This window comes from Oncorhynchus kisutch, linkage group LG12, assembly GCF_002021735.2.
Source record: "Oncorhynchus kisutch isolate 150728-3 linkage group LG12, Okis_V2, whole genome shotgun sequence".
Taxonomy (NCBI): Eukaryota; Metazoa; Chordata; class Actinopteri; order Salmoniformes; family Salmonidae; genus Oncorhynchus; species Oncorhynchus kisutch.
Window position 1 is genome coordinate 33,006,383 of NC_034185.2, and position 21,998 is coordinate 33,028,380.

General features: G+C 40.9%; 1 protein-coding gene across 2 annotated transcripts in view; it reads left to right on the forward strand.

The window, feature by feature from the left end:
- The first annotated feature begins 2,984 nt into the window (after positions 1–2,984).
- The window catches only part of LOC109900886 (exostosin-like 3), a 41,661-nt gene continuing 22,647 nt past the window's right edge, over positions 2,985–21,998 (forward strand). The window contains exon 1 of one of the 2 annotated variants that reach the window (XM_020496767.2): positions 2,985–3,262. The gene's annotated coding sequence lies outside the window, so the exon portion shown is untranslated. The remainder of the gene's footprint in view (positions 3,263–21,998) is intronic. The other variant, XM_020496768.2, reaches the window with a different exon arrangement.

Here is a 21,998-nt window from a genome sequence, read left to right on the forward strand (position 1 = left end):
TTTAATGTCCTGGAAAATATGTTTTCTGCATAATTTTTCCACTCATAAAGCTATTTGTGGAATAATTCAAACATATCTGTAAGGAATAAGTCATTGTTCTACCCTAGCTGGCATGAGAGGAATATTTACTTTGTTTTTGATGTTTTCAATAACAGGGGTAATATTCTTGCATATGCAGAATTTATAACATTGAATGAGTTTCCAATTCCTTTCAGAGAGTTTATTTCTGTGATCAACGCCATTCCCAGAGGTCTAACTACACTAATGAAAACTCATCTTAGCTTTGGTGATGATCACAGTGCTTATCCAGATCTCAGTTTGGAAGGCGTTGGCTTACTTGAGAAATCTTGTTGTAATAAATACATAAGACAAATTTCCCATTCACGGAACCAACTTACGCCTCGAGGAAACATTTTCTGGAACATGCTTATTCCTGACATTGTCTTGGTGAATGCCTTACAAATATTGTATACCAAACAAATTTAAGGAAGTGCACTTTAAAATTCTACACAAGATTCTATGTCGTCCAAATTTGTGGCTAATGATGATGTCTGCATTTTCTGCAAAGAAGATAGTGAAAATCTGACTCACTTGTTCTATGAATGTAAATCTGTGATAATCAATCAAATGTATTTATAAAGTCCTTCTTACATCAACTGATGTCACAAAATGCTGTACAGAAACCCAGCCTAAAACCCCAAACAGCAAGCAATGCAGGTGTAGAAGCACAGTGGCTAGGATAAACTCCCTAGAAAGGCCAGAAGCTAGGAAGAAACCTAGAGAGGAACCAGGCTATGAGGGGTGGCCAGTACTCTTCTGGCTGTGCCGGGTGGAGATTATAACAGAACATGGCCAAGATGTTCAAATGTTCATAGATGACCAGCAGAGTCAAATAATAATAATGACAGTGGTTGTTGAGGGTGCAACCAGTCAGCACCTCAGGAGTAAATGTCAGTTGGCTTTTCATAGCCGATTATTCAGAGTATCTCTACCGCTCCTGCTGTCTCTAGAGAGTTGAAAACAGTGTGTCTGGGACAGGTAGCACATCTGGTGAACAGGTCAGGGTTCCATAGCCGCAGGCAGAACAGTTGAACCTGGAGCAGCAGCACGACCAGATGGACTGGGGACAGCAAGGCGTCATCAGGCCAGGTAGTCCTGAGGCATGGTCCTAAGGCTCAGGTCCTCCGAGAGAGAGAGAGAAAGAAAGAAAGAAAGAAAGAAAGAAAGAAAGAAAGAAAGAAAGAAAGAAAGAAAGAAAGAAAGAAAGAAAGAAAGAAAGAAAGAAAGAAAGAAAGAAAGAAAGAAGAGAAAGAAAGAAGAGAAAGAAAGAGAGAAAACGACAGAGAGAATTAGAGAGAGCATACTTAAATTCACACAGGACACCGGATAAGACAGGATAAATACTCCAGATTTAACAGACTGACCCTAGCCCACCAACACATAAACTGGGAAAACCTAACAGAATACTTATTTACCTTTTTGAACACTATCAACATTTTTAACATGAAGGATATAATATGTTACTTTTGCAATGATAACAAGACAATTGAAATTATTGTGAATTATTTTAAAAAATTGCCAAATACTTTAGACACAAACAAAAATTCCAGAATTCTATAACAAAATTACAAATATTTTGGATTGAATTGAATGATCTTGTTGAGACATTATTCCTCGTGAATAAGAAAAACAATAACATCTTCCTGAATCATTATAATGAGATTCCTTCTGAGTGAATGCAATTGTACTAGACTTGTTCTTTTGTAAAATAATTTTTATATATTAAATGTTTTGTATGTATTTAGTATTTTCTTGTTTATAACTGTGTTTTGTTTTGTTAGACATGTTTGGTGTAGCGATGTAAGTTGTTTTGTATTATGAATAAACAAATGTAAAAAATAATAATAATTATTACTATTATTATTAGGGATTTTTATATCAGCTAACTACAAGCTAGATAAAGAACTTTATCGCCCTCTACTGTGCAGGCTGTTAGATGCAGCAATCTCTTTTGTCATACTTCGAGTGCTTTTACCAACGATGTATGTAAACCCTGGGCTATGTATTGGTCATATTGCCCCTCCCTGGAAGGAGCAGTCCATAGAAATTAATGGAATTAGACAGTATTTCAATTGAATGTTTCAAGGACACAATTACATGTATTTAAGTTGTGAGGACAGCAATATTAGCGCTCTAAAAAAAGTTTTTAAAATGTTTTAATTTGTAATCGTTTATGTCTAGCTCACATGCCATAATTTGAAAGTATGCATTAAGGTATCTGTAATAGAATAAACCTGTCAAATTAGAAATTAATAAATGCATTTGTATAGCTTCCGAAATACGTTTTTACACTTGAGGAGGAATACCAAGATGGCTGCGCGGTGGCTTCAATACAGAATAAACGTGTCAAATTATAAATTGTCATCCAGAGTTTGTACACATCGTTAGTTTGTACCAAAGGTTATGACAACTAACACCCTTTAATCTGTGTTTGTACGGTGTAGGCTACTTTTAAAGCCTTTACACAGTGCTTACTCTATTAATGATGCTCTATATTTAATTACATATGAAGAAGCATGGAAAATAAGTAAATCAACTTCATGTATGATTTTCCTTTGCTCAAAAGAGGTGTGCATGGTCTACAAGCAGATCAGTTTTAATACCTCTCACTTTGTAACATGATAGATGTGCTTTTATGGGCAGCTGGCTGCCTCCCTCAATACTTGCTAAGCCTAATGCCATTATAGTTTAGGGTTTGGAGAGGGTTTTTAACAGTACCTCCCGCCCTGTGCCATCGGTAAAGACTAGTCAAGACCTTTTGTCAGAGGCTGTCGTGCCTAATATGCCCCTGCTACATACCCCTTAGTTTACATAATGTATCTGTTTAAATGATGAAATCGACTGTTTGTGGATGTATTGTTTTATTTAGCTTGCACAGTACATCTTGTGGGCATACACCGTATAACAGTACAACCACAACGTTTATGGCCACAAGGTGTAGCACTTCACCGCTACAGTTTGTCCAAGGTTCAGCAACTCCCAGTCCCAGAATGCTTCAGTATGCTTGCCTAGCCTTCTCCAACAATGCAGCTCAATGTAAAATTGATCGTGCACACAGGGGGATCTAGATCTAGCTAGCTACGCGTACATGGTTACATTAAACAACGAGCATGCCATTTTGTTATCACCTTGCATAACGTGACATATATTTTGATTCCTTTTGAAGGTTTTTATTTGGAGACATTTCGGAGCTTCATACCGGGTGAGTAGCAAGCTAACTACCTAGCTAAACTAACATTCGTTTGCTAGCAAGTAAATGCCTGTTGTGGATAACTGGTTTATTGGTCAGATGAGACATGGTCCCCCCTTTTACCTTTTCTCCAATCCCCTTATCTTGTTGTGCCGAGACGTCTATTACTCTTAACTATTCAGTGATGAACAGTGATGAACTTAGCCATGTCGCCTCGAGTATTATGCTATTAAAAGCCAGCGTTGTGTTTGTGTGTCGGTCGTTCTTAGTCCCATCGAGAGCGTGTTTGCTTCGATCTCTCCCCTCTGACCGACACGACACACACATCAACCCAGCAGTAAGTCATTAGCTAGCTAGCGATACTTTTTTTATTTCGTTTTCTTTGACTAGGCATGTCAGTTAAGAACAAATTCGTATGTACAATGACGGCCTACACCGGCCAAACCCGGACGACGCTGGGCCAATTGTGCGCTGTCTAATGGGACTCCCAATCACGGCCGGTTGTGATACAGCCTGGATTCGAACCAGGGTGTCTAGTGACGCCTCAAGCACTGAGATGCAGTTAGACCTTGGCCTTAGACCGCTGCGCCACTCGGGATCCCATATAGTGTATAGACATTACATTATTAAGGTGACTAAACAGTACCTGGTGTCAGTGTTGCAGGCAAGCAAAATGTTGTTTATTGCAGCTAACTAGTAAGCTAGCTGGTTACCTAGTCAATGTAACTAGTTAGTCTGTTTCCTATTTGATTTGCATGCTGCAATGAAGTTGGCTTGCCACAATACTTAGCCAATTCAGTGCCATTGGCATGGAGTGAATCATGGTATGAAGAAGGGTGACACCACACCAACAACAAGGACTTGGGACAAGGATGTTATTATGTTGTTCTGTTACTATAAGCCTCAGTAGAGGTCCCCAGAAAAGCTACTACTTAGTAATAGTGGTACTAAATAGAGGTAATTACAAACCTCAGTTTTCCTTAACATTATAGTTTATTGGATTTCATATGTTAGCTATATTGATATTTTACATGCATGGGTTACCAAGTAGGGTCATTTTGACCCCAATAAGAAACTATTGGAAAAATAAACAATCATAGCAAATCATCATTAGACATGTAAATAATGTCCTCTGCAATAAAATAACCAAAACAGACTGTTATTTGAGCAAAATTACACTTAATTTGTATATTCTGTAAAAGGGGTGGTACGTAAAATGTATATATACTTACATTTATTGACAGTGTTTCATCCATTGATCTTAAGAGGAAATGATAGAGAATATGGCTTAGTTGCCTTTATTTACTTACCCCACAGCTAGCCTTGGCATCACCGCTATTGAAACAATGGGAGTGGTAGGGCCTATGGCAGGATGCTTCAAAATGCATGCCCAAATCCTGTCACTAAAAACCAAATGTTATGTGGTCCTCTGTTGCTCAGTTTTTGGAGCATCGTGCTAAAAGGGTAGTGGGTTGGAGTCCCGGGACCACCCATCCTTCAAATGTATGCTCAAATGACTAAGTATCTTTTAGATAAAAGTGTCTGCTAAATGGGTTGTGTGTGTTCTGTCGCATACTGGGTAAGTACATATTCAATGGTAGGCTGTGGAAATGTGGAAAACGTCAAGGGGTCTGAATACTTTCCGAAGGCACTGTGTGTGTGTGTGTGTGTGTGTATTACACACACACACACACACACACACACACACACACACACACACACAGTGCCTTCGGAAAGTATTCAGACCCCTTGACGTTTTCCACATTTCCACAGCCTACCATTGAATATGTACTTACCCAGTATGCGACAACAGCCTTGCACACTCTGGCTCTATCAAGGCAAAGGGTGGCTATTCGAAGAATATCAAATATAAAACATTTTGATTTGTTAAACACTTTTTTTGGTTACTATGATTCCATATGTGTTATTTCATGGTTTTGATGTCTTCACTATTATTCTGTAATGTAGAAAATAGTACAAATAAAGAAAAACCCTTGAATGAGTAGGTGTTCTAAAACTTATGACCGGTAGAGTATGTATATATAGGTTGTGTGTGTGTATAGATATATACATACATGCATACAAATGTCCTTGTTTTTGTAAGAAAAGCACATTTATTGTCCATTAAAATAACATCAAATTGATCAGAAATACAGTGTAAACATTGTTAATCTTGTAAATGACTGTTGCAGCTAGAAACTGATTATTTTTTTATGGAATATCTACAGTCCCATTATCAGCAACCATCACTCCTGTGATCCAATGGCACGTTGTGTTAGCTAATCCAAGTTTATCATTTTAGAAGACTAATTGATCATTAGACAATAATTTTGCAATTATGTTAGCACAGCTGAAAACTGTCGTTCTGATAAAGAAGTGAATAAACTGGCCTTGAGTATCTGGAGCATCCTCGTTTGTGGGTTTGATTACAGGCTCAAAATGGCCAGAAATAAATAACTTTCTTCAGAAACTCGTCAATCTATTCTTGTTCTGAGAAATGAAGGCTATTCCATGTGAGTAATTGCCAAAAAACTGAAGATCTCGTACTACGCTGTGTACTCCTCCCTTTACAGAACAGCGCAAACTGGCTTTAACCAGAATAGAAAGAGGAGTGGGAGGCCCCGGTGCACAACTGAGCAAGAGGACAAGTAGAGTGTCGAGTTTGAGAAACAGACGCCTCACAATTCCTCAACGGTCAGCTTAATAAAATAGTACCCGCATAACACCAGTCTCAATGTCAACAGTGAAAAGGCGACTCAGGGATGCTGGCATCTAGACAGAGTTCCTCTGCCCATCCTAATCTTTTATTTTTATTGGCCAGTCTGCAATATGGCTTTTTCTTTGCATCTCTGCCTAGAAGGCCAGCATCCCGGAGTCGCCTCTCCACTGTTGACGTTGAGACTGATGTTTTGCGGGTACTATTTAATAACCCCAAGAAGTTCTGGAAAACGATTAAAGACCAGGAGAATAAACCCTCCTCACAGCTACCCATGTCCCTTAATGTTGATGTGTTTGTTACTGACGAGCACATGGCTGAGCTCTTTAATCACCACTTCATTAAGTCAGCATTCCTATTTGACTCTGCCATGCCTCCTTGCCCGTCCAACATTTCCTCATCCCCCAGTCCTTCTAATGTGTCTATCCCCGATGCTCTTCAGTCTTTCTCCCTGCAGGCGGTCACTGAGTCTGAGGTGCCAAAGGAGCTCCTTACACTTGGCCCCAAAAAAGCATCTGGGTCAGATGGTTTAGACCCTTTCTTCTTTAACCTGTTATGGCTGCGATACCGGGATCGATATGACAACTACCAGTGAAAACAGAGGGCGCCAAAATTCAAACCACAGAAATCTCATAATTACAATTCCTAAAACATACATGTGTCTTATCATTTTAAATCTATTTTCGTTGTTAATCCCATCAAAGTGTCCGATTTCAAATAGGCTTTTCAGCGAAAGCACTACAAACGATTGTTAGGTCTCCACCAAACCACAATAAGCACAGCCATTTTCCAGCAAAATATAGCCTTCACAAAAACCAGAAATAAAGATAATTCAAGGTTAGTGATGAATTTTATCTTCATCAGATGACACTCATAGGACTTAATGTTACACAATTACATGCATGTTTTGTTTGATAAAGTTCATATTTATATTTTTATTTAAATCTGAGTACATTGGTGCGTTAGATTCACTAGCTCCAAAAACATCAAGTGATTTTGCATAGCCACATCATTCAACAGAAATACTCATCATAAATGTAGATGATAATATAGTTATACACATGGAATTATAGATATACCTCTCCTTAATGCAACCGCTGTGTCAGATTTTTTTTTTTTTACTTTACGGAAAAAGAAAAGCATGCAATTATCTGAGACGGCGCTCAATTTAAAAACACCACAGCCGCAAAGATGGCGTCAACATGGTGGTATACATATCCAAACACTAATTCTGGTCAGCGTTACATCGGACAAAAACTTCAAAAAGTGATATTACCGGTCGAAGAAACATTTAAACTAAGTACAGAATCAATCATTAGGATGTTTTTAACATATAGTTTCAATAAAGTTCAAACTGGAGTACTCCTTCTTGTCTTCGTGAGCAATGGAACGCAAGTGACTACCATGAGGAAAAAGTGGGATCCCAAAATGGCTCCTTGATGGACAGCTAATATATTCTGCTCTCATTCACTCCCACAACAACATAGAAGCCTCATTATAATTTCTATTGATGGTTGACATCTAGTGGAACCCCTAGGCAGTGCAACATAATTCATATCTCCAGGGGATTTCATTGGGGACTCTGGTGAATACATACAAGCTCAGATTTCTGACTTCCTGTTTTGATTTCAACTCAGGATTTTGCCTGCCAATATGAGTTCTGTTATACTCACAGACATCATTCAAACAGTTTTAGAAACTTCAGAGTGTGTTATATTCAATACTAATAATAATATGCAAATATTAGTAACTATGACTGAGGAGCAGGCCGTTTGATATGGGCACATTTTCATCCAAGCTACTCATTAAAAAAAGTTAAGGTTGCTGCCCCTATCATCGCCAACTCTATCTCTGACCTTTTTAACCTCTCTCTCCTCTCTGGGGAAGTTCCCATTGCTTTGGAAGGCAGCTGCAGTGCGTCCTTTATTTAAAGGGGGAGATCAAGCTGATCCTAACTGTTATAGGCCAAATTCTATTTTGCCCTGTTTATCAAAAGTGTTGGAAAAACTTGTCAATAATCAACTGGCTTTATTGAAGTCTATAGTATTCTCTCGAGTACGCAATCTGGTTTCCGCTCAGGTTATGGATGTGTCACTGCAGCCTTAAAGGTCATAAATTATGTCACCATTGCCCTTGATTCTAAGCAATGTTGTGCTGCTATTTTTATTGACGTGGCCAAAGCTTTTGATACGGTAGAGTACTCCATTCTTGTGGTCTGGCGAAGGAGTATTGGTATCTCTGAGGGGTCTTTGACCTGGCTTGCTAACTACCTCAAAGAGTGCAGTGTATAAAGTCAGAACATCTGCTGTCTCAGCCAATACCTGTCACCAAATGAGTACCCCAAGGCTCGATCCTAGGTCCCACACTCTTCTCAATTTACAGTGGGGCAAAAAAGTATTTAGTCAGCCACCAAAGTTCTCCCACTTAAAAAGATGAGAGAGGCCTGTAATGTTCATCATAGGTACACTTCAACTATGACAGAAAAAATGAGGGGGAAAAATCCAGAAAATCACATTGTAGGATTTTTTATGAATTTATGTGCAAATTATGGTGGAAAATAAGTATTTGGTCACCTACAAACAAGCAAGATTTCTGGCTCTCACAGACCTGTAACAACTTCTTTAAGAGGCTCCTCTGTCCTCCACTCGTACCTATGATGAAAATTACAGGCCTCTCTCATGTTTTTAGGTGGGAGAACTTGCACAATTGGTGGCTGACTAAATACTTTTTTGCCCCACTGTACATCAACAACATAGCTCAAGCAGTAGGAAGCTCTCATCCATTTATATGCAGATGATAGTCTTATTCTCAGCTGGCCCCTCCTCGGATTTTATGTTAAACGCTCTACAACAAAGCTTTCTTATTGTCCAACTAGCTTTCTCTGCCCTTAACCTTGCTCTGAACACCTCCAAAACAAAGGTCATGTGGTTTGGTAAGAAGAATGCCGCTCACCTCACCGGTATGATTACTACCTATGAGATTTTAGAGCTTGAGGTAGTCACCTCATGCAAGTACTTGTGAGTATGGCTAGATGGTACACTGTCCTTCTCTCAGCACATATCAAAGCTGCAGTCTAAGGTTAAATCTAGACTTGTTTTCATCTATCGTAATCGCTCCTCTTTCACCCCAGCTGCCAAACTAACCCTGATTCATCTGAACAACCTACCTATGCTAGACTACGGAGACTTAATTTCATAGATCGGCAGATAAGGGTGCTCTCGAGCGGCTAGATGTTCTTTACCATTCGGCCATCAGATTTGCCACCAATGCTCTTTATAGGACTCATCACTGCACTCTATACTCCTCTGTAAACTGGTCATCCCTGTATACCCGTCGCAAGATTGATGCTTATTTCTAAAACCCTCTTAGCCTCACTCCCCCCTATCTGAGAATCCTTCTGCAGCCCTCATCCTCCACATACAACAGCCGTTCTCCCAGTCACATTCTGTTAAAGCTCCCCAAAGCACACACATTCCTGGGTCGCTCCTCTTTTCAGTTCGCTGCAGCTAGCGAACGAGCTGCAAAAAACTGGACCGTTTTATCTCCATCTCTTCATTCAAAGACTCAATCATGGACACTCTTACTGACAGTTGTGGCTGCTTCGTGTGATGTATTGTTGTCTCTACCTTCTTTCCCCTTGTGCTATTGTCTGTGCCCAATAATGTTTGTACCATATTATGTTCTGCTGCCATGTTGTTTTGCTGCCATGTGGTTTTGCTGCCATGTGGTGTTGCTGTGTTTTCATGTGTTGCTGCCATGCTGTGTTGTCATCTTAGGTCTCTCTTTATGTAGCGTTGTGATGTGTTATATATATATTTTATCCCAGCCCCTGTCCCTGCAGGAGGCCTTTTGTAAATAAGAATTTGTTCTTAAATTCCTTCCTTAGTTAACTAAAGGTAAAAAATAAATAAATAGTAAAACAATTTTAAAAGAGAAAATTCTATGTAGCCAAAGATTCTAGGGTCCCCTAGGAAACACTTATTAGCACTTTGGTTCCTGTCACAATAACTCCTCCTGACATTTTCATTTGTTGTCATGTCAAACAACACTTCAAAGTGCCCACTGATTCCAACAGTTCACCAAAGTGTTGAGCTCTTAATCTTCTAATCGCAATTGCAACATTTGGTTAAAAATAAGGCCCATATCGTGCAAACCTACTTGGCAGTGTGTAAATGAGTGCAGGAAAATGCTGAATTTTTTTTTATGTGGAAGTTTAATTGAACAGTAGAAAACAATCAGAATGGAGAAAGACCCATTGAAATCCCTGAGAATGTATGTGTTGCCACTCTAGGGTCACGGACTACTCATAAAGCAAATGAAGAATTTGTATTATTCAAAAAGATAAAATACCATTCAAATACCATGTTTGTTTGTTTTTTTAAATACTGTGATGTGATATTTTGGCCATATCACCCAGTCCTATGTGGCTGCACCTACTTTACTCAGGGCTCTTTGACCAAGGCTGCTCAAGAAGTGAATAAACAAACCGAGTTCGGGAAACCCTGAGTTGACGGATCCATCATTCAGGCCATGTGCTTCATTCATTATGAGAATATTGTTAGCTAGCTAAATTAGAGCGCGTGACTAAAACCAGTGCGGGAAGCGTTTTCCTGCATTGATGTTTTCAGTCACCAGCGCATGCCATTTACAGTTGAAATATATAGCCAACACATTTTGAATTTCGACAAGTGTAGTTTACATTGATTTCAGTAAGGAAACATTTTGCGTAATGAACAGCTAGCGTGTGCTAGTACATTATGGGATAACAAGCCAGAGATGGAGAAAATGATTTCTTCACATGACCTTTGACTGTTGTAAAGCGATGTAGTGAATCTACTCAATACAAAGTGGTGACATTATGAACTGAGTGTTACAGGAGTTTGATCTTGTGGAAAGTTTCAGATTGACCTTGAGACAGTTACATTAATTCAGCCGCCTTGTTTATTAGTGTGCTTGTTGTGCTTCAGCCCAAAACACTTCTGCATTCTTATCCACTGCCATCGATCTTTAAGTTGTACTTAAGGTAACTGAACAAGTGTTTTGTATTTACTTGCGTATTTATAGAGGATATCGTTGCTTTTTAGTGGTTATCGTGTAAACCACAAATAACGTGATTAAATAATATACATTTTCATATTAAGGAATCATGATTTAGAGTATCAGTTAGTCCATCAGAGCACAATTTGTGGGGGGAAAAGTATGTTTTTCATTCCACCTAAAAAAAAATGCAATACAAAAGTATGTGACAGCTGCTCGTTGAACATCTCATTCCAAAATCATGGGCATTAATATGGAGTTGGTCCCCCACTTTGCTGCAATAACAGCCTCCACTCTTCTGGGAATGCTTTCCACTAGATGTTTGAACATGACTGCGGGGACTTGCTTCCATTCAGCCACAAGCATTAGTGAGGTCGCGCATTTATCTTGGGCGATTTAAGCCTGCCTCGCAATCGGTGTTCCATTTCATCCCAAAGGTGTTGGATGGGGTTGAGGTCAGGGCTCTGTGCAGGCCAGTCAAGTTCTTCCACACTGATCTCGACAAACCATTTCTGTATTGACCTCACTTTGTGCACTGGGGGCATTGTCATACTGAAACAGGAAAGTGTCTTACCCATGTTGGAAGCACAGAATCTTCTAGAATGTCATTGTATGCTGTAGTGTTAAGATTTCCCTTCACTGAAACTAAGGGGCTTAGCCCAAACCATGAAAAACAGCCCCAGACCATTATTCCTCCTCCACCAAACTTTACAGTTGGCACTATACATTGGGGCAGGTAGCGTTCTCCTGGCATCTGCCAAACACACATTCGTCCGTCGGACAGCCAGATGGTGAAGCGTGATTCATCACTCCAGTGAACGCGTTTCCGCTGCTCCAGACTCCCATGGTGAGCTTTACACCACTCCAGCCGACACTTGGCATTGCGCATGGTGATCTTAGGCTTGTGTACGACTACTTGGCAATGGAAACCCATTTCATGAAGCTCTTGTGGGAGAATGGATGCAGCTGCTCCGTTTGATCCATTGCTCAGGCGTCTATATGCGTGGGCAATTACTTCGTGTTTTTTTTATGTGCAAGCTATGTCTACTGGTGCCAGTTTAATGACAACAAATTAGCAAATAAGCTAGAGGTGTTGCCTTTTGCAGTGGCTGCTCGACTTTCTCCCGACAGCGCTGAGAGGGTGCAGACGTTTGGCCGTGTTTGTCGATGAATGTTTGTGTTACAGGGCGGGCTCTAAAGCCTGACTCATCAACATCTGTTTTATTTTCTCTCTCTCTCTGTCAGAGGGGGAAATGTATTTATACAGGCCAAGCGCCACTTCAGAGAATATGCAGAGTAGTCCACTGTGTAGGTAGAGAACATGAAGGGATCAGAGGCAGATTAAATCAGCATGGAGAGTAAAGGAATTGCACTGTGATAGAATGTTGGTATGTGAGAGGGAGGGAGGGAGGGAGGTGGCAGAATTAATGTGCTCTTGGCAGAGACGGTGGATAGCAGAGGAACACGCATGTTAAATCCTGGCCCCGCTTCACTATCGGGATTACTTAGCTAATCCATCCTCTCCCAAGCTACATTTTTTCCAGAGCCCCGTTTGCCCTCTTTTTATTTTTCTCCCCCAGAGGATCCCGATGGCAATCCCACCCCCACACAATGTAAACATATGTGTAGTTGAGATGAAAGCAGTTAAAAATAAATAGCTAGCCTAGCACGGGCCAAGGGTAAATATTTGAATGGAAGCCCAGTTAGAGTGGTGGCAGAACATAACGTCCTGTGAATAGGCTGTCAATGAACAGGACGTGGTTTATGTGGGTCCTTTTCAGACCAAATTGCTAGTGCCATGGCCCTCTGTTTTCTGGGCTCTTGAAAGCTTTTGGCTAGTTGCTGATGGAATGGTGCTTACTTGTTACTGGAATGGATCAATGGCAGTCTCCAACGCCAGATATTCACTGTTGCTCTTTCATTGACGTCCAAAATGCATACAAGTGAAATGTGGGTCTTTGCCTTGTGAATGTTTCCGTTAACTGTTAAGATTTGGGTGTCGTCTCCATTGTGGCGGTATACCGAAGTAAATCCCCCATGGTAGGGGCTAATCACCCTGGCTCCTCTCCCACAATCCAAGAGAGTCTGGAGAATGGGGTGGGGGGAGGAAGAGGGGGTGGGCTGGGGCTGGCAGCTGTTGGCAGGGCTTACCTCCATCTGTGATGGGCTAAGCTAGCTGCCTAGGCTGGGATAGGGCGAGAGAGGCTCTCAGGAGGCCCAGGAAACCAGGGCTGCCACCGCTGCTATGGCCAGATTACAAGAGGTAGGATTTATTTATTTAGAATTGGCTTGCTGTGTGCAAGTGTTAGGCTCATTCGGCTGATTTATTTTACACCGTTGTTTCCATTGGGTTGCTTCTAACCTCTGTTAGTCTTGCTTAAAGGGATATTTGGGATTTTGACAATGAGGGCCTTTATCTCTTTCCACAGAGTCAGATGGACGCATGGATACCATTTTTGTCTCTGCATGCAGTTTGAAGGAAGTTGCTAGCTAGTGTAATTGCCAACTAGCGTTACCCATAGACCTCCAGTCGGTCTGCTAGTGGATACACATAGACTGCCAGTCGGGCTAACGCTAGTTAGCATTGGCTCACGAAACTACCTCGAACTTCCTTCATACTGGACAAGGAGACATAAAAATGGTATCCACAAGTTCATCTGACTCTGTGGAAGTAGAAAAAGGGCATCATTGCCAAAATCTCGAAGTATCCCTTTAATTTGGTCAGCTGCATGATCAACTTTCTGTGTTCATACATAGAAATGGAGAGTTCTGGCACAAACTCCGCCTTCCCAAAAGGAAACTATAGCACTGTACAGTTCTAAGCTTGAGTCATTACACTGACAATGTTTGGAAGGTAGACTTAATATGCTGTGGCCTTAACATTCAGAGCACCTGTTTTTTTTCTGTGTGGTTGCCTGTTTGTTATTTCGCTGCTTGACAGATCCTGTCTGTGAGTTAAACTGGTTTCCATTCTCTGGCTGACACAAGGTCCTGCTGACTGACTGCAGTGCTGTCTGTCTGTGTGCCATGGATGGAGCTGATCTGGCCTGTGCTGCTTCCTCTGCTGCTCTCTACTTCATTTCTCCATTAGCACAGACAGCCAGCGTCTCCTGTTGTGCCCTCTGCCCTGGGGCACTTCACTGCAGCGCCTCGCCTCGGATGGCTGCAACTCGCACCGCTGCGGATGTCAGTCCTGACCAGAGAACGGGAGAGGCGTGCGTGTGCGTGCGTCTGACACTCCAAGAGAAAGCGTCAGCCGCAGGGAATTTGAAATGGAATCAATCACCGAAGTCAGCCGTCTCCACCCTAGAATACAAAAAGGAACTTGTTTTCTTTCCCTCAAATTTTTCTCTCACTTCCCTTGAATGACCTGTTGTAATGCTGTGACGCTAAGCCGTCGAAGTGCTTGTGGGGTGTAATGTCTGGCTTCGCGTTGCTGGAGACGATGCTTGATTACAGCCCGGTTGACTAATTAAGGTTGCCCTGCCCTTCAAATACCAAAGCGAGCTCAGCTCATGATTAAATGGGCGCCAATCCATCCTCATCAAGAACTGCGTCAGAGTCCTATGGCCTGTTTGATCTGCAGCATAAAGTGTAAATATTTATTTTTTAAAGAGTAGAAATTTATATTTTAGGGGGCATTCAATGACATAAGAAAATTAGCGTTCAGCTTTATAGCCAATACACTTATGCGAAAGATTCCAGGTCAGAGAATAAGTAAGTGAGAGAAGGCTGTGATTGGAAAGACCCAGGAAAGAGAAGTAATGCATTTCAATTGGAGCCCTTGGTCATTCTCAGGCCTTGAATCTCCTCCCAGTGGATTTACAGCCGTTATCAGGAGGGGCCCGACTACCCCATCTGGATCAGATGTTTCCCATAATTCAAAATGATTTTAATGTAGCTACCTGCGAGGCTAACTGGGAATAAAGCAAGGAGCTTTAAAAGGAGGTGTTTTTCAGTTTGTTCGTGTCATAAGTATTTTAGGGAAATGGGTTTGAAAGGTTCTCTGTTTTTCTGGTCAGTGGTTCTGCATTTACGGTTTCACCTCGCACGCTCGCTTGTAATGTATTGCTGGCAGACCTTTTTTTATGCTGTATTTCATTCATAACAATAGATGTTTGCTCTGCTGCTTCATAACGCTGTCCGTGTACAGAACCGGACTTCGACATGTAGGCTAGTCTAGTGGCTACTAACTTAATTGCACCCCACTCCCTCCTCTATCTAGCCAAATTAGGCTGGCACATAGGATTTAACGAGTACCACGATGCCTTTGTCTGTAATTTGATTGCGGTAACGAAAGGGTCAAACGGCAATCACTCACAGCCGTTTAGTTTGTAATTCCCCCGTGAAGGTGGATTCTCATCCTGACCATGCATCACCTACTTTTCTAATACCAGGCATATACTGCCCGGCTTTCAAAATCCTGACAACGCTGAGCCGCTCACATTAAATGACTGTCTTTCTTGTTTTTTTTGTTGTTGTCTTGCCAACGTAGTGGTGCGCAGACTAAACGGTGTGGCACGGATGGACGGGCCGGGGGGGGGGGGTCACACTCCAGGTTCTTCACTTTGGTCGTATGACGATTCTATCTCGAAAACGAAACCCAATATATTTTTGGGGTTTGTCACGAGACAGACCGTGCCAAACAAAGATGGAGCTTGACAGTGAAATAGCTGGCCACGCTTTGTGTGCGCACTGATTTTCATTGAGAAACCCAGTTGTTGGGGAGACGCGGGCAGCCTGTTCTTCAGAGGGAGTTCAAGGTGAATAAAGCCCAATCGAAATAGGTAGCTAGCCTGCACATTTTATTTTTGTTAAATAGTTACTTGGCTGGACATAGTCTTTCTCAACATGTTAAATGAAGCCTCATGGCTTTTGCTTCTGTTCTTGTCCACATGTCAATAGGACTACACTCAGACAACTGCTCTTTAAAGTCTCTCATATTTGGAGAGCTGGCTTGGAGGCACCCAGACCCAACTGTCAGTGGAACACACGGTATGCACCATTTTTATTAACATTTTAGTCATTTAGCAGACAATCTTATCCAGAGCGACTTACATACTTTTTCATACTGGCCCCCACTGTGGGAATTGAACCCACAACCCTGGTGTTGCAAGTGCCATGCTCTACCAACTGAGCCACACAACCTATTACTGCACACACAGTGGTGGAGAGCATTCCAATTACCAATGTATGCGCACAGCTACAGACACGGTCTGATCACAATCCAGCTCATTGTTAGTTATTGGTGCTGAGTTATCTGCTTTTAATGAGTCCTAGAATAAGGTTCTCTGTCTCTCTTCCTCTCTGTGGGTCCACTGTAACTCAGCTAGAGACAGGCCCTCAGGGCAGTCAGCTGGCTGCAGATGAGGCATGAGCCATGGCTGAAACAGCTGCTGCTCTCCACTCCCTCCCACAGCCTTGTCACCTTGCTCCAAAGCTGCCTTCCTCCTCTTCCTCATTCTTCTCCTCAGAGAATACTCCCCTTGCCGTGAAGTTAGTGATTTCAGTTGGTAGTTTACTGAAGCACAAAGGGAGGGACCCTATTAGGAAATCAGACATGCGCAGGCACAGTTGGAGCATTTCTCAGATACCGTTCTCACTCCGTACTCGCTTAGTGCTCACACAGTGGCTGCGTCCCAAACGGTACCCTGTTCCCTGTATAGCGTACAACCCGGTCAAAAGTGATGCACGATGTAGGGGTAGGGTGCCATTTGGGACGCAAGACAGTGTCATCTGCTGGGATCATCTGTTCAATTGCAGAGCACCTCCAGAGGCCTGTGCCAGTTGCTGCCTCAGCAAACAGCAAACTCAGACATTCGGTGCAAAAGTCTGTGTATTCTGATTCTGGATCCCTAAGTCCCTCGTGCTGTTCATGACTGGCTGATATATCTGCTCAACAATAATTCCCCCTCGAGTTATACCGAGGCCCCCTGTCCTCAATGGTCAGCAAGCTTTAACCATGTCATCATCTGCTTTGTGTGAATTCAAATAAAAATCCACCCAAAACCACTAATTCCTTTCATTTACAGTGTTAAATAACTCTGAGAACAATATTTTTTTGTGAACAAATGTTGTATTTTGGCTTAACTCAAACATGAAATGAACCAGGGAATCGATAGAACATCACTCAGATGTAGAAAAACAATATAACATTCAAAATGTGTGGACCTTTCCATTTAAGACCAAATAATAAGTTGTGCGTTGCGGAACTATAGGCTACTTTACAACAAAGATGCAAGAACTAAAGAATAACAGAAAAATCGAGGCATCAGTATGAGATCTCTGTACCCATCTGAAGGAGTGCACACACAGTACACTGGGCCCTATTAAAAATACAGGCTGTGTGATCTCTCCCTCTGTCTGCCCCCGGATCTCTCTCTCACTGTCTGTCTCGCTCTCTGTCAAATTCACATTAAAAATAACTTTGCAGCCAGGCAGGCCTCAGGTCTGTGCAGTTTTTTTTCTCCCATTGGTGTTGCATAAACTTTTTCATTACTCACACTGACAACCGCAGACGAACTACAAAATCTCTCTTCCTGCCATCCCCAAATCTAGTTGAGACAATGCCCCCGGTCTATTTGAGTCCACTCACTTCTAATCTCTCTCTCGCTCTCTCTTTGGATGTGGCTGACTGACAGTTTTGTCTCTGCCATCCTTCTCTCCTAGGGCTGAATAGTATTACGTATTTTACGATATACCGGTAATGATGCACTGACCACTTTGGGTTTTTACTTTAATTTCTATAACGGTTTTTAAATGTTTGGTTTGTTAAATGTTATCCGCCGTGTAATGTCCATTTTTATAGTTCACTTTAGTCATCTTTCTCCGCTCTCTCTCGCTCTCTCCATGCTGCTTTCCACACAGACCTTGCCCCGCCCCCTGTCACTCAAGGAGCGCGTTTGTCGTTCCTCGACCACAAGACACTTTCATTCAGTCCCTGCATGGTCAATGTAGCACATGCAACAATGTTGATGACAACAATTTTGTTATAATTACACTATTACTTTGCTTCTTACATCTGCAAATAGCAAGTTTGTCATTTTTTAGCAAGTTGGTCTCAAATATTGTTAGTCGCTAATCACTAATACTAATCGCTAGCTAGCTAATACATGTACTGTCAGAGAAAACATAACTAGCGATTAGAGGTCGACCGATTATGATTTTTCAATACCTATACCAATTATTGGATGACCAATTTAAAAAAAATGTATATATATAAATATATTTATTTATTTGTAATAATGACAATTACAACAATACTGAATGAACACTTATTTTAACTGAATATAATACATCAATAAAATCATAAATAATAATAAATAATGAAACATGTTCAATTTGGTTTATTTTATTTATTTCACCTGTATTTAACCAGGTAGGCAAGTTGAGAACAAGTTCTCATTTACAATTGCGACCTGGCCAAGATAAAGCAAAGCAGTTCGACACATACAACGACACAGAGTTACACATGGATTAAAACAAACATACAGTCAATAATACAGTATAAACAAGTCTAAATACGATGTGAGCAAATGAGGTGAGATAAGGGAGGTAAAGGCAAAAAAAGTCCATGGTGGCAAAGTAAATACAATATAGCAAGTAAAACACTGGAATGGTAGATTTGCAATGGAAGAATGTGCAAAGTGAAATAAAAATAATGGGGTGCAAAGGAGCAAAATAAATAAATAAATTAAATACAGTAGGGAAAGAGGTAGTTGTTTGGGCTAAATTATAGGTGGGCTATGTACAGGTGCAGTAATCTGTGAGCTGCTCTGACAGTTGGTGCTTAAAGCTAGTGAGGGAGATAAGTGTTTCCAGTTTCAGAGATTTTTGTAGTTCGTTCCAGTCATTGGCAGCAGAGAACTGGAAGGAGAGGCGGCCAAAGAAAGGATTGGTTTTGGGGGTGACTAGAGATATACCTGCTGGAGCGTGTGCTACAGGTGGGAGATGCTATGGTGACCAGCGAGCTGAGATAAGGGGGTTTAAATAATGCAAAAACATAGTGTTGGAGGAGAAAGTAAAAGTGCAATATGTGCCATGTAAAAAAGCTAACGTTTAAATTTCTTGCTCAGAAAATGAGAACATATGAAAGCTGGTGGTTTCTTTTAAGAAAGGCATTGATGTTTATGGTTAGGTACATTCGTTCAACAATGTGCTTTTTTTTGCAAGTGACACAATTTCCCTAGTTGAAAGAAATTCATGTTAGCAGGCAATAACTAAATATGCAGGCTTCAAATCAAATCAAATCAAATTTAATTTTATTTGTCACATACACATGGTTAGCAGATGTTAATGCGAGTGTAGCGAAATGCTTGTGCTTCTAGTTCCGACAATGCAGTAATAACGAACAAGTAATCTAACTAACAATTCCAAAAAAACTACTGTCTTATACACAGTGTAAGGGGATAAGGAATATGTACATAAGGATATATGAATGAGTGATGGTACAAAGCAGCATAGGCAAGATACAGTAGATGATATCGAGTACAGTATAACATATGAGATGAGTATGTAAACAAAGTGGCATAGTTAAAGTGGCTAGTGATACATGTATTACATAAGGATGCAGTCGATGATATAGAGTACAGTATATACATATGCATATGAGATGAATAATGTAGGGTAAGTAACATTATATAAGGTAGCATTGTTTAAAGTGGCTAGTGATATATTTACATAATTTCCCATCAATTCCCATTATTAAAGTGGCTGGAGTTGAGTCAGTGTCATTGACAGTGTGTTGGCAGCAGCCACTCAATGTTAGTGGTGGCTGTTTAACAGTCTGATGGCCTTGAGATAGAAGCTGTTTTTCAGTCTCTCGGTCCCAGCTTTGATGCACCTGTACTGACCTCGCCTCGGCTTAAAAATGTATACTTGTGTATTGATTTCAAGAAAGGTTTTGATGTTTATGGTTAGGTACACATTGGTACAACGACTGCTATTGTCACGAATGCGCTTATTAAATAACCGTTTGGCGAAGTAGGCTATGATTCAATGATAAATAAACCGGCACCTCATCGATTTATATGCAACGCAGGACAAGCTAGATAAACTAGTAATATCATCAGCCATGTGTAGTTAACCTCTCTGGGATATTCGGGGCGGTAGCGTCCCACCTCAACAACAGCCAGTGAAAGTGCAGGGCGCAAAATTCAAAACAACAGAAATCCCATAAATAAAATTCCTCAAACATACAAATATTTTACACCATTTTAAAGATAAACTTGTAAATCCAGCCACAGTGTCCGATTTAAAAAAGGCTTTAATGACGAATGCACACCAAACGATTGTTACGTCAGTACCTAGTCACAGAAAAACAGTCATTTTTACAGCCAAAGAGAGGAGTCACAAAAAGCAGAAATAGAGATAAAATTAATCACTAAGCTTTGATGATCTTCTTCAGATTACACTCATAGGACTTCATGTTACACAATATATGTATGTTTTGTTCGATAAAATTCATATTTATGTCCAAAAATCTCAGTTTACATTGGTGCGTTATGTTCAGTAGTTCCAAAACATCCAGTGATTTTGCAGAGAGCCACATCAATTTACAGAAATACTCATAATAAACATTGCTGAAGATACAAGTGTTATGCATGGAATTTTAGATCCACTTCTCCTTAATGCAACCGCTGTGTCAGATTTCAAAAAAGCTTTACCAAAAAAGCACACCATGCAATTATCTGAGTACAGCACTCAGACAACAAAACAGCCATACAGATATCCGCCATGTTGTGGAGTCAACAAAGTCAGAAATAGCATTATAAATATTCACTTACCTTTGATCTTCATCAGACTGCACTCCCAGGAATCGCAGTTCCACAATAAATGTTTGATTTGTTCGATAAAGTCCATCATTTATGTCCAAATACCTCGTTTTTGTTCACGCGTTTAGTACACAATCCAAACTCATGACACGTGGGCAAGTCCAGGCAAAAGTTCAGAAGAAAAGTAATATTACAGTCCGTAGAAACATGTCAAATGATGTATAGAATCAATCATTAGGATGTTTTTAACGGTCAATGTTTCAACCGGAGAATTCCTTTGTCTGTAGAAATGCGAAGGAACGCAGGTCGCTGTCACGTGAGCAGCTCATGCCGCTCTGGCAGACCTCTGACTCATTCAGCTCCCATTCCCCCCTCCTTCACAGTAGAAGCATCAAACAAGGTTCTAAAGACTGTTGACATCTAGTGGAAGCCTTAGGAAGTGCAATATGACCCCATAGACACTGTATATTCGATAGACAATGACTTGAAAAACGACAAACCTCAGATTCCCCACTGCCTGGTTGGATTTTTTTCTCAGGTTTTTGCCTGCCATATGAGTTCTGTTATACTCACAGACATCATTCAAACAGTTTTTAGAAACTTCAGTGGTTTCTATCCACATCTACTAATAATATGCATATATTAGTAACTGGGCCTGAGTAGCAGGCAGTTTACTCTGGGCACCTTATTCATCCTAGCTACTCAATACTGCCCCCTAGTCCCAAAGAAGTTAACTAGTGATTATGTTAAGACTGATTGTTTTTTACAAGATACATTTAATGCAAGCTAGCACCTTACCGTGGCTCCTTGCTGCACTCGCATAACAGGTATTCAGTCTGCCACGCAGTCTCCTCGTGGAGTGCAATGTAATCGGCCATGATCGGTGTCCAAAAATGACTATTACTGATTGTTATGAAAACTTGAAATCGGCCCTAATTCATCGGCCATTCCGATTAATCGGTCGACCTCTACTAGCTATACAGCCTGATAATCCCTGTGATTGTGTAGACCTACATTCATGTTTTTTGTGCAACAGTATCTTTTTTTTAAATCAAAGAGAAATACGCAAAGCAAGAATGTTAGCTACGTGAAGTAGCTAAGAGAGAACATTACATGTAGCCAAAGATTATAGGACCCCTAAGAAACACTTGTCAACACTTGGTTCCTACCCGTCCCAATAACTCCTCCTTGGCATTTTCATTTGTTGTCAAACACTGTATTC